Source organism: Tachyglossus aculeatus, chromosome 17 (assembly GCF_015852505.1).
Source record: "Tachyglossus aculeatus isolate mTacAcu1 chromosome 17, mTacAcu1.pri, whole genome shotgun sequence".
Taxonomy (NCBI): Eukaryota; Metazoa; Chordata; class Mammalia; order Monotremata; family Tachyglossidae; genus Tachyglossus; species Tachyglossus aculeatus.
Genome location: NC_052082.1, coordinates 31,618,404 through 31,635,546, shown reverse-complemented (window position 1 = coordinate 31,635,546; position 17,143 = coordinate 31,618,404). Strand labels below are relative to the sequence as shown.

At 40.3% G+C, this 17,143-nt stretch overlaps 1 long non-coding RNA gene across 1 annotated transcript in view; it reads left to right on the top strand.

Annotated features, from left to right (window-relative positions):
- Nucleotides 1-9,530, top strand: part of LOC119939514 — a 45,571-nt gene extending 36,041 nt beyond the window's left edge. The window contains exons 2-3 of the long non-coding RNA XR_005454674.1: nt 8,348-8,411; nt 9,308-9,530. This is a non-coding gene — a long non-coding RNA (uncharacterized LOC119939514). The remainder of the gene's footprint in view (nt 1-8,347; nt 8,412-9,307) is intronic.
- Nucleotides 9,531-17,143: the final 7,613 nt, after the last annotated feature.

The following is a 17,143-nucleotide window of genomic DNA, read 5'->3' as shown; positions in this document are numbered from 1 at the left end:
CTCCAAAGGTCAAATGAGAATTCATATTAGAATTCATGTGAGAAGCAGCACGGCCTAATGAATAGAACACCAGCCTGGGAGTCAGAAGGACCTGGGTTCTAATCCTGGCTCCACCATTTGCTTACTGTGAGACCTTGGGCAAATCACTTCTCTGTGCCTCAGTAACCTCATCTGTAAAATGGGGATTAAGACTGTGAGCCCCAAGAGGGACAGGGACTGTGCCCTACCCAATTGCTTGTATACACCCCATTGCTTAATACAATGCCTGGCACAAAGTAAATGCTTAATGTCATAATTTTTATTATTATGACATCAAGCCAATCTGATTGGACTCCATAATCACTTAAGTGCTCAAAGCACAACTGTGCATACTATTCTGTGACCACATACTGCATTGTTCTCCTTAACAATAAGATTGTAATGTTTGCCAATAAGCCCAGGGGGACTAGAAGACAGACTGACCAATGCATCAGTAGACCTGCAGAAACAATAAATATTCTGCTGGTGGAAAGCTATACCTATCCCCTCTTAACCAGTGGTGTCTGAGCAATGCTCATCTGAAAAGCAAGGGACCAGAAAAAAAGAAGCACTGATTTTTTTTATGGAAAGGGCATGAAAGAGATTCTAGAAGACACTTATAGTCATGTAAGCAGTTTCATAGTCATCACTAACATTTTAAACCAAACAAAAGCTCTGTTACAGTTGAGGGCCTCTAACATCAATTACAAGGACCCTAAATTGAGAACTAAATAATTGAATACCCGAGTATAACCTTCACCTGCTGGATTGGCAGTTCAGCAATTGAAAATGTCTAGATTTAATATAATGAGACATAAAGTGACTTTTTTTTTCCAGTGGAGAAAGCCCCGGGTTGTTTCATTCTTATCCCTAGGGCACTAGATCACATTTAGAAGGGCACTTGAGAAAGGTAAGATGTATCTCTTTTCAATACATTCCAATTTCTTACATGAATCATTGAGACTTGGATAAATGATATCCTAGGGTGATGTTTCACAGGTTTCAATTCATTTTTTTAATTGCATACATTAAAATTAACTGCTGGGCACTTGAATGGGTGGCAGGGAGGTCTAATGGAAAGAGTACAGGACTGTAAGTCACTAGATTCGGGCCCCGTCCCAGAACTTAATGGAAGTGTGATCTTGGGTAAGTTACTCTCTAGGCCTCAATTTCCTCATTTGTAAAATGGGGATACAACAGTTGCTCTTCCTCCAGCTAAGGCTGTGAGTCTTGTGTGGGACAGAGCCTGTATCTGATCTAATTATCTTGGATCTACTCCACCACTTGGCACATAGTAAAGCCTTGCTAAATTCAATCATTACTGTTATCCGATGTTCTTTCGTCTCTCATGAAGAGTGCTTGTATTTTTAAATCTAGTTTCTAGGACCTTTGGAAACAGTATTTTAATGATGATAATGATGATCATGATAATCATGATCATAATGATGATTATGATGCTAATGACAATGTCATGATGGTGATGGTGGAACTTCCCACCATAAACAATGGGAGAACCACTCCAGTTCCTCTCATCTTTACAGGAGTGGAAGGAATATTTCAGACTATTTTGAGGGTTGGGAAGAGACCGTGGCAGTTGGTAGTTGTAGCAGTTGGCCACTGAACTGCACATAGGAGGAGGGGGAGATTATATTTGGACTGTCTGTCCTACCACCCTCTCTTCCTTCCTTCCTACATCTCCTCTTCTGTCTTCCAGCTAATCCCCCAAACCTCCTCTCTCCTAACCCTTAGGAAGTGGTGGCTGAAATATTACCCATTAGAAGAGATGACTGGACTAGCTTCGTCCCATCCTTTTAGAACAAGGAACACCAACTACAAGTAGTGACAGTGACAAGTGGTTTGGAGGCAGCCTTCAAGAGTGTAAGTGTAGCAGAAGGAAACCACCAAGACCAGTTTGACAAAAACGATTTCAAGATTCAAAGGTTGCTTGCAGAAGCAGCCTATGCATCAATAATACCTTGCATCATCTTATGGTCATAACCATGAATGTCTACATAATCTTTCATCAGGACATGCATCGAGCTAAGATAGAGGAGGAGCATAAATATGTAAGTGCTAGGCATAGCTGTGGGGTTAACGTGACCTGAGAAACTGCTCCACTCCACCTCACCCACTCACCAACTTTGATATACACTTGATCTCTTCATAATAATGATAATAATAATAATTTTATTTTGTTAAGCGCTTACTATGTGCCAAGCACTGCTCTAAGCACTGGGGGGGGGGGGAATAGAAGGAAATCAGGTTGTTCCACGTGGGGCTCACAATCTAATCCCCATTTTGCAGATGAAGAAACTTAGGCACAGAGAAGTTAAGTGACTTGCCCAAAGTCACACAGCTGACAAGTGGCAGAGTCAGGATTAGAACCCATGACCTCTGACACCCAAGCCCATGCTCTTTCATTCACTCAATCATATTTATTGAGCACTTACTGTGTGCAGAACACTGTAATAAGTGCTTGGGAAGTACAAGTCAGCAACACATAGAGACGTTCCCTACCCAACAACGGGCTCACAGTCTAGAAGTGGGAAAACACTGAAGTACGTTCATCTTTAGTCACTGTACAATCTCTAACCTCACCAACTCTGAAATCCCTCTATCTGACCACAATCCCCTCACCTGCATTCTCTTACACAAGTCCTCCATACAAATTTGTCCTGTTCCTCACAGAAACCTCCAATCTTTTGACCCCATTCAATTTTCATAAGTCATCATGCCCCAATTCATTTCCATATACAAACTACCTTCCCGTAAGGAGCAAATTGGTACCCTCAACACCACCTTCTCTACTGACGTCAACTCAGTAACTCCCCTATCTCTTCATGGCTCTCATACCACTAACCCACACCTCTGGATCACCTCCACCGTCTGCTTCCTTTTTCCTGTGCACGAGTTGCAGCGTGTTGCTGGCAGAAATACAGATATCAGGCTGCCTTCATCCACTGTTCATTGTTGCCTGCTTTAACTCTGCCCTCTCCTCAGCCCAGCAACATTATTTCTCGATCCTTACTGACTCCTGTGCACACTGCTCTCACCAGTTGTTTCAGATGTTTATGTCTCTCCTTAAACCTCTTATCTCCCCACCTCCCCCATCTCTTTCCCCAACGAACTGTACAAGAACTTTATTGAAAAAATTGTATCCTTTTCTTCTCTCTGGTCCCTCCCTCCTCATGCTCCTTCTTCAACTCTCCCATCTTTCACAGCATTATCTCAACAAGTCTCTTGCCTTCTCTCAAAATCCAGCCCCTCCGCCTGCACATCTGACCTTATTCTTTCACACTTTATCAAAGCAGTGACATTCTTCCTCTCCACCATCTTCAACTGCTTTCTCTCCAAAGAGTTTTCCCCCACAGCTTTTAAACATGTTCATGTCTCCCTTACCTTAAAAAAGAAACCCTTCCTTGAGTCCATGGCTCCATCTAGTTATTTCCCCATCTCCCTCCTACCATGAGAAGAAGCATGGCCTTGTGGCAAGAGTGCAACCTTGTTGGTCAGATGTAGGTTCTAATCCCAGCTATGCCACTTGTTTGCTGTGTGACCTTGGGCAAGTCACTTAACTTCTCTGTGTCTCAGTTACCTCATCTGTAAAATGGGGATTAAGATTGTGAGGGACTGCGTCCAACCTGATTATCTCGTATCTATTCCAGTGCTTAGAATACTGTTTGGCATATAGTAAGTGATTTACAAATACCATAATTCTTATATCATTATTAATCTCCAAACTCCTAGAGTAAATTGTCTATACCCATTATCTCCATTATCTCCACTTTCTCTCCTATTCTCTCCTTGATACTCTCCAATCTGATTTCTGCCCCCCTTCACTCCACAGAAACTGCCCTCTTAAAGATCACCAACGATCTCCTTCTTGCCAAATCAGATGACCTCCATCTTAATCCTACCCCACCTATTAGCTGTCTTCAACACTGTCAAACACACTCTTCTCCTGGGAACATTATCCCATCTTGGCTTTACTGACACTGTCCTCTCCTGATTCTCTTGTCTCTCTGCTCATTCTCAGTCTCTTTTGCAGGCTCCTCCTCTGTCTCCCACCAACTGTGGGAGTCCCTCAAGACTCAGATCTTGGTCCCCTTCTATTCCCCATCTACACCCACTCCCTTGGAGAATTCATGTACTCCCGTGGTTTCAACTACCATTTCTACATGTATGATTTCCAGATCTAAACCTCCAGTCCTGATCCCTCTCCTTCTTCTCACATTTCCTCCTTCCTTCAGGACATGTCTACTTGGATGTCCCACAGACACCTCAAACTTAACATGCTCAACACAGAACTCCTTATCTTCCCATTCAAACCCTGTTCTCGCCCTGACATTCCAGTCAATGTGGATGGTACCTCTACCCTCTCTGTCTCACAAGCCCTTAGCCTTGGTGCCATCCTCAACTCATTTATCTCATTCAACCCACATATTTGATGTCACTAAATCCTGTTAGTTCAACCTTCACAACATCGCTAAAGTCCACCACTTTCTCTCCATCCAATCTGCTACCATGTTAATCCTAGCACTGATCCTTTCTCAACTTGATTACTGTATCAGCCTCCTTGCTGACTTCCCTGCTTCCTATCTCTCCCCAGTCCAGTCCATACTACACTCTGTTACCTGGATCATTTTTCTACAAAAACCTTCAGTTCATGTTTCTTCACACCTCAAAAATCTCCAGTAACTGCCCACTCACCTCTGCATCAAATAGAAAGTCCTTACCTTAAAGCACTCAATCACCTTGCCCCCTACTACCCTACCAACCAGATTTCCAAGGGCAACCGAGACCTCAGGCTTTACTCCTCTAATGTCAGTCTACTCACTGTACCTAAATCTTGTCTATCTTGTCAAAGACTCATTGCCCACATCCTGCCTCTGGGTTGGAACCACCTCCTTCTTCATAGTACACAGATGATCACTTTCCCCCACTTCAAAACCTTATTTAAACCACATCATTTTCAAGAGGCTTTCCATAACTAAGCCTTCTTTCCTCTTCTCCCACTCTCTTTTGAGTTGCTCTTGTGCTTGGAGTTGCACCCTTTATTCATCCCTCCTTCAGTCCCACAGCACTTACATATATATATATATATATATATATATATATATATATATATATATGTTTATTATGTATATATACATAATTTATCCATTTTATATTAATGTCTGTCTTTCCCTCTAGACTGAAAGGTTATTGTGGGAAAGGAATGTGGTCTACCAACTCTATTATACTGTACTCTCCCAAGTGATTAGTACGGTGTTTTGAATACAGTGAGCAGCCAATATATATGATTGATTGAATACAACCATTAGAGGTTTTTGAAGGGCAGAGAGACATATTTCAAACACTATTTCAAGTAGATGATCTGGGCAGGAACCTGTACCTTAAACTGAAGTTAAGCAGAGAGAAGCTTGAAAATGAGACCCATGAGGAAACTGCTAAAATAGTTTATTTTTATTACTATTTTTATCACTATCACTCTATTATTATTCTTTATGGCACTACTGATGACTGTGCATGAAGAAGATAGAGATCATTATTAAGAGGTCCCAAGTAATGGCAAAAAGTCAGAACCACTTTGATGGTAAATTCTCTGTCCATATTTATGTCCCTTTTTGTATGCTGTAAGGATTCCACTTGTTCAGACATCTAGAAGTAGGAAGACAAATGGTTCTAATATATGTTCAGCCCTTGGAATCCAGGGAAATAGGGCATACAAGAGTTCTAGGGCTTCCAACCATATAGGGTATTTTTTTTCCTCCAAAACTGAAGAAAAATGTAAAAGCAGACACATATATCCCAATGAATGGAATGACTCTCAGTAAAATAACTGGATGTAAAAGCCACAGTTCATATTTTTGAACTGCTTAAAAATATTACAACTATTCAGCTACAAGTGAATTAGCTACTTGAAAGTGGCAAATTTGAATGAGCCAGATGAACCGCATTAAGGTTATCAATCTCAGAAGAAACTATAGTCAGAAGAGACTGTTGGGTGAACATTAAACTGTTAAACTTGGAATATATTTTTCTACTTAACTCATTATTATTTAAAGAAGGTTGATATTATCAAATTCCCCAGGAAATCTTGGGTATGCATACCTACCAGAATTCCTTGAGTGCTTAATAAAAATTTAATTTTTCTTTCAATTTCAATTTTTCTACATTTTTTTTAATCTCCAGGGGTCTTGTAAGGTAAACCATCAGCATTTGACATTTTCCTCTTATTGACATTCTATATATTTCTGAAAACCCCATTTAGCTACTGATGCATGCGATGACATGTGTCACTGATTCACAGTCATTAGGGGAATTTTCCTTTATGGCTCCTAGAAGGAATGTTGTTGCTTTTAATATTATTTAGATGTGGCAGAAGTTACCAATTGCTACATTCAGTTCACTTCATAAGACCTTGGATTGACTAAGCCTAGCACGACTTGATACCAGAGAACTCGACTGGTGAAAGTTAAAATCAATTAATCAGTCAATCAATGCTATTTATTGAGCACTTACTGTGTAAGGGGCACTATTTTAATGGCTTGGGAAAGTACAATGCAACAGAGTTGGCAGGCATGATCCTTGCCCACAAGGACTTTACAATCTACAGCTTACCTTCACCTTTTTTCATCATTTAAACATGTTCATGCTCATAAATCAGCTTCCTGGGAAGGTTTTGGGAACTCACCCAAAGAGTACTTTCTACTTTTTCAATGGACTCCATGCCGTGTCTAACCTCTTAAAGATGTCTGTTCTCACTTTCTTTCCTTCCCTTACTGCTCTCTGCAATCTCTCCCTCTCCACTATCTCTGTCTTCTCAACCTTCAAACATGCCCAAGCTACTGCCAGCCTAAGAAAACCCAGCATGATTTTTAAACTATTGCCTCAACTCCTCACTCTAATTCCTATCCAAAATCCTTAAGCAGGAAGAACACACCCACCACCTTCCCTTCTCCACTTAACCCACCATCCACTGAGCTAGTACTAAATGAGATCTAGAATACCTCTTCTTGACCATCTCCATTACCTCTTCCCAGTCTCTTAATCCCTCTTGACCTATTGGCTGTCTTCAACACAGTAGGCCACTCCTGTATCTTGGAAATGATCAGGCTATGAGAAGAAGCACGGCCTAATGGATAAAGCATGGGCCTGGGAATCAGAAGGAACTAGGTTCAAATCCCGGTTCTGCCCCCGTCTGCTGTGTAATCTTGGGCAAGTCATAAATTCATTCATTCATTTAATTGTATTTATTGAGCGCTTACTGTGTGCAGAGCACTGTACTGAGCACTTGGGAAGTACAAATCGGCAACATATAGAGACGGTCCCTACCCAACAACGGGCTCACAGTCTAGAAGGGGGAGACGGACAGCAAAACAAAACAAGTAGAAAGGTGTCAATACCATCAGGATAGATAAATAAAATTATAGCTATATACACATCATTAATAAAATAGAGTAATGAATATGTAAAAATATACATAAGTGCTGTGGGGAGGGGAAGGGGGAAGGGCATAGAGAGGGAGTGGGGGTGATGGGGAGGGAAGAGCCATCAGAAAGGAGATCTATGATTGTTGGCTCCCTGAGCTTATATTCTAATTGTCAAATACACATGAGTTATAATTAGTAGGAGCAGGAGGAGGAACAAGAATATACGAAGAAGTGGTACAAATGTATCAGGGTGAAATACTTAAATAGATAAAATGCATTTATTACAAATACATAATAATATATAAATCTATAAAATGATTGGGTATAAAATGAGAAGCAGCGTGGCTCACTGGAAAGAGCACGGGCTTTGGACTCAGAGGTCATGGGTTCAAATCCCAGCTCTGCCACTTGTCAGCTGTGTGACTTTGGGCAAGTCACTTAACTTCTCTGGGCCTCAGTTACCTCATCTGTAAAATGGAGATTAAGTCTGTGAACCTCCCATGGCACAACCTGATCACCTTTAACTTCCCCAGCACTTAGAAAAGTGCTTTGCACACAGTAAGTGCTTAAAAAATGCCATTATTATTATTATTATTATTATTATTAGGTATACAAATGAATAGTATATACATATGCATATCAAGGTGCTGAGGATCAGAACATAATATTTCAGGGATAAGAGAGGAAACGGGTTGATGTGATTAGGATGTTGTGGTAAATTAACTGGGAAAGACTATCAGGAGGAGGTGGGATTTCAAGTGATTTTTGAAGAAGAGAAGAACTGTAGTCACACAGTTCATGGAGATGCTTAGTCTCAGTGACATTGTTCTCTTCCTACCTCTCCTGAAAATGTTCCTTTTCAGTCTCCTTCAATGTCTCTTTTTTTTCCCTAGGCTGCAGGAACAAGTTGAATAAGGGTTTGGAAGTGAAAAGTTAAGAGTGAGTTGCAATTTCCAGGTGAGCTTGGGAGGGGTGAAAGGGGGCTTCTCCTGAAGATCCCATCACAGTACAAAGCACCACCATCCTCCCTCCCAGTGAAGCGCCCTTTGGTGTCATGTTTGACTTTTCCCTGTCTTTTACCTCTTATTCTCAGTCCGCCCCTAAAGCCTGCTGTTGTTTTCCATCACAATATTTCCTGGATCCACTTGTGAATTCCATCCTGAAAGATTAAATATGTTGCTCAATACATGAAGGTCAACATTCAAGTATCAATCCTACTAATGAAAAATGCATTAGAAGTTGGGCACTTTATAAATATTTCAGTCCATTTAAAGTTACAAAGGAATGACAAGGAAAGAAATTTCTGATAATGAAGGAATCAGTTACCTGTTTTTTCAATCAGATTTTTATAAAGATGTAAAGGAAAGTCTACACAAATGATTTTACAACCTTGAAACTCCTGAAAAATTGCACAAAGTTTAGACTGAGAGATGTAAACTGCCCTCCTAAGTCAATTTTCACAGGGTATTAGGACAAGAACAAACATGCTATATGAATTTGATTGTTTTTATTTCTTAGAAATGTATTCGATTACTACTAGGGAAAATATATAGTGTTTGGGACTTGATTTTCATATACTGCTTTGAATGAACAAAATCAATCTTAAGGTATGCCAAATTCAGGAGGTTCCAATATTTAGCATTCTTTTTCTCTTAAAGTATCTGAGTCCTTTAAAAGTATCAATGCTTCATTTGAATTTGCCCTTAATAACCTAATCTTTTACTTCCTCCAATATGTGTATATTTGCTATATTGCATGTATGAAAACCCACAAACTGTATATGAAATTTGTTAAAGAACTGGACTACTTGAGTTCTTTTTGGTGATGTATTTTTTTTTTCCTCCTGGGAACAGATCTTCAATCGTGCAAAAGTGAGGAAGCGTCTGCTTCTTGGGAGTTTCGAGATGAAGGGCTTTGTGCAGGCTGAATACCTCAACTGATCTGTTCAGAGATGAAAAGTTCAAAAGGGAGACATTCAGAATGAATCCTACTAAGTGAAGATGTAATGGGCGGCAACTCGAGCAATTTGACAAGAAGTAATCTATATTTGAAAGTGGCGAAGAGGGAACGAGAAGCAGCACGGCTTAATGGAAAGAGCACGGGTTTGGGAGACAGAGGTCATGGGTTCCTATCCTGGCTCCACCACTTAACAGCTGTGTGACTTTGGGCAAGTCACTTCACTTCTCTGTGCCTCAGCTACCTCATCTGTAAAATGGGGATTAAAAAACTGTAAGCCCAATTGAGACAACCTGATCACCTTGTAACCTCCCCAGTGCTTAGAACAGTGCTTTGCACATAGTAAGTGCTTAATAAATGCAATTATTATTTTTATTGTTAACTTGATTACCTTGTATCTACCCCAGCACTTAGAACAGTGCTTGGTACATAGCAAGTGCTTAACAAATAGCATCATTATTATTATTAACTGTCCTTCTTCTTTAAGCCTGACTATACTGATTTGTTTACACGAGCTATTTTGGATGGAGAAATGGACGGTTTCCAAATATTTGTGGTGCATTTGATCACTTGAAGAGGAGACAGACCCTAAATTCAATCGTATTTATTGAGCACTTACTGTGTGCAAATCACTGTACTAAGCTTAGGGAGATTACAATTTAACAAAAAGTCTGTTTTTTTTTACCAAGAAAACTATATGAATACATTAACAGAAATATTAGAGATGGACGTGGGGCATTCTGGGAGAGATGTGTTCCACGGAGTCGCTATGGGTCAGAAACAACTTGACAATATAAGACAAGACAAAGTCAAGAAGAAATTATGAGATGTGTTTCACGGAGTCGCTATGGGTCAGAAACAACTCGACAATATAAGACAAGACAAGGTCAAGAAGAAATTATTTCCTCCCTGCCAAATTATTCAATCCTTTCCTCTGCCCTTCCCTTCTGTCTACAATCCCCCTTGGAGTTGACCAGGGTCTAGTTATCATCAAAGTGAAAGTTTCATGGCAGAAGCCTGCTATTGACCTGTCCAGCTTACACTAGCTGTAGTGTATCTGAATGTCTATCTGTCTAGATTGTAAGTTCCTTGTGAACAAGAATCATGCCTAACAACTCTACCGCATTGCCCCAAAAGCTGTGCAGAAGAAGCAGTGTGGCCTAATGGAAAGAAGACTGGCCTGGAGGTCAGAGGACCTGGGGCCCAATCCTAACTCTGCCACTTGCCTGCTATGTGATCTTGGACAAGTCACTTCATTTTTCTATGCCTCAGTTCTCTCATCTGCCAAGGGGGGATTAAATACCTGTTCTCCTTCCTACTTCATGTAGGACCTGATTATCTTGTGCCTACCTCAGTGTTTAGCATAGGGCTTGACACAGAGTAAGCATTTAACAAATACTATACTATACTACTATACTATAATACTCAATAAACACCATTGATTTGAATGATCAATTGAATGACCTGCTCTGGGGCTATTAGTAGTGTTAGCAGACTGTCACAGTCCCCTCCATATTTAGCCTGGGTCCCAGAATTCCTCCATGAGTCCTTCTGGGGGATAAAATTCACATTGACTGTAAGCATCTTTATAACTCCTTCATCTTTATAACTCCTTGGTGGCCATATTTCTTCCCAGATATTTCTGAGAAGAGTAAAAAAGATGTAATTGAGCACAGCAGCATTACTTTCCTCCAAAAAGAAAACGGAGGGGTTGAAACCCAAGTCCATCACCACTATTAAAAATACTTTAAATCAGGCATCTTGTAGCAAATATGCATCACTTGGAAAGTAAGGGACACCTTTATATAGCAATTTTATTCGTATTGCTTTTCTCTCTGAATATATTTTTGAGTTGCAAAAAGGAAATTCTAATTTGTCACGAACAAATTTTGATGCACAGGGAATATGAATGAATCAAAAAATGGTAACTGCGAACAGAACTGTTTTTCATTTTTAAAAACGATGCTGCTATCAGTGAGATGCTACCCACACATGCAAGTGTATGCTCAAACATTTATTTTGACCACTCCTGTAAATATTTTTTGTTTGGTTCACTGATAAGAGTGGGAAGGGAACTTGTGTCTTCTTTTTATCTACGTCCTAAGTACTTAATACAGTGCACTACTGTGTATGCTACTATTATTACTATTACTACTACTTCTACTATTACAACTACTACAACTATTACTATTATTACTACTACTATGGTTACTAGTACTATTATTATTATTTCTACTACTCCTATTACTAGCGGAAAGATGAATATGGGACTAACATTGCCTATTGCAGTATTTAGGGCACTTTTTCTACCCCCTTTCAATCGATCAATCATATCACCACATATATCGCTTACGATGTGAGAGCACTGTCCTAAACACATGGGAGAGTACGATACAATAGAATAAATGGACATATTCCCAGCCCATAATGAGCTTATAGTTTAGAGAGGGACATTTGAGGTGGTAATAATACTAATAATCAATAATTATGGTACTTGTTAAGTGCTATGTGCCAAGCACTTCTCCAAGCACTGGGGTAGGTACAAATTTAACAGGTTGGACACAGTTCCTTAGGCAAATGGGGCATCACACTCTTAATCCTCATTTTACAAATGAGGGTACTGAGGCCCAGAGAAGTTAAATAACTTGCCAAGGTCACACAGCAGACATGTGGCGGAGCCAGGATTAGAACCCAGGTCCTTCTGATTCCCAGGCCCGTGATCTATCCACTAAGCCACCCTGCTTCTCTCAGGGCATTCTGAAATGAGGCTGCTCAGAAACCCAGAATGTTCTCGAATACCTCTCCAGCCACATCAGAGAGACTGCTGCTTCACGATGATAAAATGACCAATATTCTGAGTAACTGACTTGTGTAAAACATCTTTCTAGGATAGAGATTGGAGGTAACCCGCTGGTAGCACAACTTGAACTTAAGATGCTTTCCAGTGGTAGGGATGATGACGATGATGATGATGATGGGATTTGTTAGGTGCTTACTATGTGCAAAACACTGTTCTAAGCTCTGGGGAGGATACAAGGTGCATAGACCCATCCAAACCCTCTCATGATGTGTCAAGACCTTGGACCACCGTGCTAGATATTTGGGAAAAGAGGAATGGACAGGTCTGGGAATTGTTATAAAGGAAAAAAAGTGGCAAGATCTAGCAGTTGATTAAATGAGGAGTCAAGGTTGAGATCTTCAGATGCATAAGCTGTGCTTAGAGTAATATCTTTTTTTAATATGTCTTTGGAACATAGACATAATTAGAAGAAATGGTATCAACACACTTGCATATTCTCATAATCGATATTGTGTATAATAGGATCAGCTGTGAACAAGTTTATCTTTTTTTTCCTAGTTTTCAAGGCTTAATGCACTTCAGTAATTTTAAACAAAGAAAGCCTTCTAAAAACCTTTGAGAAGCAGCGTGGCTTCGTGGAAAGAGCCTGGGCTTGGGAGTCAGAGGTCGTGGGTTCTAAACCCAGTTCCGCCACTTGTCAGCTGTGTGATCTTGGCCAAGTCACTTAACTTCTCTGTGCCTATGTTACCTCATCTGTAAAATGGGGATTAAGACTGTGAGCCCAACGTTGGACAACTTGATTACCTTGTATCTACTCCAGTGCTTAGAACAGTGCTCGGCACATAGTAAGTGCTTAAATACCACAATTATTAGTATTATTATTAAGTGAACTCCAATAAGAGTTTATTTTGTCCACTTCTAAATATTATTATAACAAAGAAAAAAATACGCTGCCATCACCTTCATCCAAATAGAAAATTACCAACCAACTGACGTTTCCTATGAATCTTTTTTTTTCCTTTAAAATTATATTTTCCCAAAGAACAATGCCCATCCATCACTACATTTACAAAACCTGGCAGATATGAAAATACTTTGGTTATAGAAATGCATAGAACATGAGAATAATATGAAAGAAGAAAAAGGTCATAGACCACCTAAGCACATTACCTAGCATGTACTCCCCAAGATAGGATCTAATTATATTTTGAATGATGTTGACATTTCAAATTCAACAGATTTATTTTGCTGTGCAGTTACTTGTAAGCATTTTTTTCTTCATGTGAAAGTAAGTTTTGTTTAAGATCTTATTCTAAACATGTTTTTCTTTCCTTTCCATTCGTACTTACTGGCTATGTCATCTGAACTGAGCTGGAAATTGTTACTTTGAATGTCATTTTACCCATCATTAAACAGACTGGATTATAATGCAGTTCCACTGGAACCTTGACCATATTCACTTTTTGAGGATATATATGTGATTATGCTAAGAAGATACAAACAATTGAGGACAAATATATCACTTTAAATTCAAAGTCAGTACCAACGTTTAAAGAGAGCGAGAACTTAGTCTGCAGTTTGTACTCTCTGTTCAGTCATAACATCTTTTAAATATTGTATGGGTATATAACTCTCGGGACAAAATGGAATGGCAACTTCATATTCTTTGGCATCTGGGACCATTCTGTCTACTGTCATGGAATGAACCCTAACGTTTTTTAAAATGGTATTTGTTAAGCACTTAATGTGCTTAATGTGCTTAATTAAGCACATGTGCCAGGCACTGTACTGAGCACTGGGGTAGAGACAAGATAGTAAGGTTGGATATAGTCCATGTTCTACATGGGCTCAGAGTCTTAATCGCCATTTTTCAGATGAGGTAACTGAGTCACCGAGAAGTTAAGCAACTTGCCCAAGGTCACACAGTGGACAAGTGATGGAGCTGGGATTAGAACCAGGTCCTCCTGGCTCCCAGTCCCAGGCTCTATTCACTAGGCCACGCTGCTTCTCAACCTTTTCCCAACTCTGCTGGGTGGGATGTTTGAAGAGGGAAGATTAGGATGCGACAAATCTCCCCATGAGCCAAACCCTGCATTACGACACTTCCAAGAGGTAGAAAAATCAGGGTCAGGAAGAAGCAATTATAAATTCTTCAATTTATTTTTCTCAAGAAAGATTGTTTTCCATTGGTTGTTTCCTAAATATAAAGTATCTTCCCTCTGAATTTAATCTCCCAATAATAAATTTTGCTTCTCCCCCTCTGCCTCCTCCTCTTCCTCCTACTACCCCTAATAATAATCATTTTTTAAATGATGATGGACACTAATTCGATTGAGCAACCAATCACTTAGTTGCATTTATTAAGCACTTAACTTTATGCAGAGGCCAGTACCCAGCACTTGACAGATTCTAATAGAATTAGAATGATCTCTGCCACCAAGGAGCTTATAATCTAGTGAGAGAGATAGAAAGTAAAATAAATTACAGCTGGGTGAAGGAATAAAGTATGAAGACATGCACGTACGTGCAGTAGTGGAGTGTGACAGAGAAGGACATGGGTGATAGGGAAGTGTAGAGATAACAGATTGGGGGAAAATAATTTGGGGAGATAAGAAATTCCCCACTTTTCAGACAGACAGGTGTCGGAGCTGGGGAGAGCAGTGATTTAGAATATGAAAGGAGAGAAGTTGTAGGTAAAAGGGAGAACATGAGCAAGAGGTTGGCACTGAGAAAGATGAGAACAAGGACACAGGAAAAAATAAAAATAAAGGTGTAATGTCATCCACCTCCAATCCGGCCAACCTAATGATTTTTCAGAGAAATCAATGAGATTTGGGAGCAATTGGCCTATAAGGAGACAAAAAACCTGGAGGAAAAATGAAAGGGGCAGAAAGAATATTTCATATATGCAGCAAATAGCAAGTTTAGTGCAAAAGGCTCGCAAGAACATCACCATTATCACTAACAATACTGAGTACTGAGTGTAGAACTTTGTGCCAGGTGCTTGGGAAGAAAAGCAAAGACATAGTACATTGCCCTCAAGAATCTTATAATCTATAGATTCTATAGTAGCCAACAAGATGTCCTGAAATATGACTACGAGAACTGGGATGGATGGAGCTGTTGTTTCAGAAATGTAGAAAGGAATAAGGAGGAAAACAATGAAGCCTCACACTGAAAATAGGATATTAATCATGCAGAAAAGGATAATTTGGGAGTAAATGTTCACCTTTCTTCTCAGCCACATGAGTTTCACATCTCACAATCAGTACCTTCATCTTTAAATCCAAAAGATAGCTCTGTAATCCAAACAAGTGAATATAGAATAATAGATATGTGCAAATAAAATATGATTATCTCCTAAAGGTTTTATTCCAAATAGATCACAGTATTGATCATCCTTTACTTATGAACTTATTATTATCATTGTCATCTTGATAATATAATGATAATTTTAATTGCTTAGTCTATGTCAAGCACTTTACTAAGTGCTGGGAAAGGCATACAATCATCAGGACAGACGTAGTCCCTGTCCCACATGGGGCTCATTGTCTTAGTAGGAGGGAGAAAAGATATTTAAACCTAATTTTGCAGGTGAGGAAACTGAGGCACAGAAGAGATGTGACTTGCCCAAAGTCACACAGCACTCAAGTGGCAGAGCCAGGATTAGAACCCAGGTTCTACTCCAGGCCTGTGCTTTTTCTACTTTTGATCTTAGCAAAGCCTTTCTTTATTAAAAAAAATCAACAACAAAAAAACCAACTCACGTTGTTTTACTGAACTGCATGTCTCCCAAGCTCCGCCACTTGTCAGCTGTGTGACTTTGGGCAAGTCACTTAACTTCTCTGAGCCTCAGTTACCTCATCTGTAAAATGGGGATTAATTAAGACTGTGAGCCCCCCAATCAATCAATCAATCAATCAATCGTATTTATTGAGCGCTTACTATGTGCAGAGCACTGTACTAAGCGCTTGGGAAGTACAAATTGGCATCACATAGAGACAGTCCCTACCCAACAGTGGGCTCACAGTCTAAAAGGGGGAGACAGAGAACAGAACCAAACATACCAACAAAATAAAATAAGTAGGATAGAAATGTACAAGTAAAATAAATAAATAAATAAATAAATAGAGTAATAAATATGTACAACCATATATACATATATACAGGTGCTGTGGGGAAGGGAAGGAGGTAAGACGGGGGGGATGGAGAGGGGGACGAGGGGGAGAGGAAAGAAGGGGCTCAGTCTGGGAAGGCCTCCTGGAGGAGGTGAGCTCTCAGCAGGGCCTTGAAGGGAGGAAGAGAGCTAGCTTGGCGGATGGGCAGAGGGAGGGCATTCCAGGCCCGGGGGATGACGTGGGCCGGGGGTCGATGGCGGGACAGGCGAGAGCGAGGTACAGTGAGGAGATTAGTGGTGGAGGAGCGGAGGGTGCGGGCTGGGCAGTAGAAGGAGAGAAGGGAGGTGAGGTAGGAGGGGGCGAGGTGATGGAGAGCCTTGAAGCCCAGGGTGAGGAGTTTCTGCCTGATGCGCAGATTGATCGGTAGCCATTGGAGGTTTTTGAGGAGGGGAGTAATATGTCCAGAGCGTTTCTGGACAAAGATAATCCGGGCAGCAGCATGAAGTATGGATTGAAGTGGAGAGAGACACGAGCCGATCACCTTGTAACCTCCCCAGCGCTTAGAACAGTGCTTTGCACATAGTAAGCGCTTAATAAATGCCATTATTATTATTATTATTGCAATAATTGCACGACACTTTCAGGTGCCTGCCTCCTCACCCTACACTCCCTTTGTGGCTCTAAAAGCTCTGTTCCCAGCATGCCCTCCACACCCCCCTCTCTATGGACTTCAGCTGCTGCTGACATATTCCTTTGCACAATAATAACGATGGCATTTATTAAGTGCTTACTTTGTGTCCAGCACTGTTCTAAGC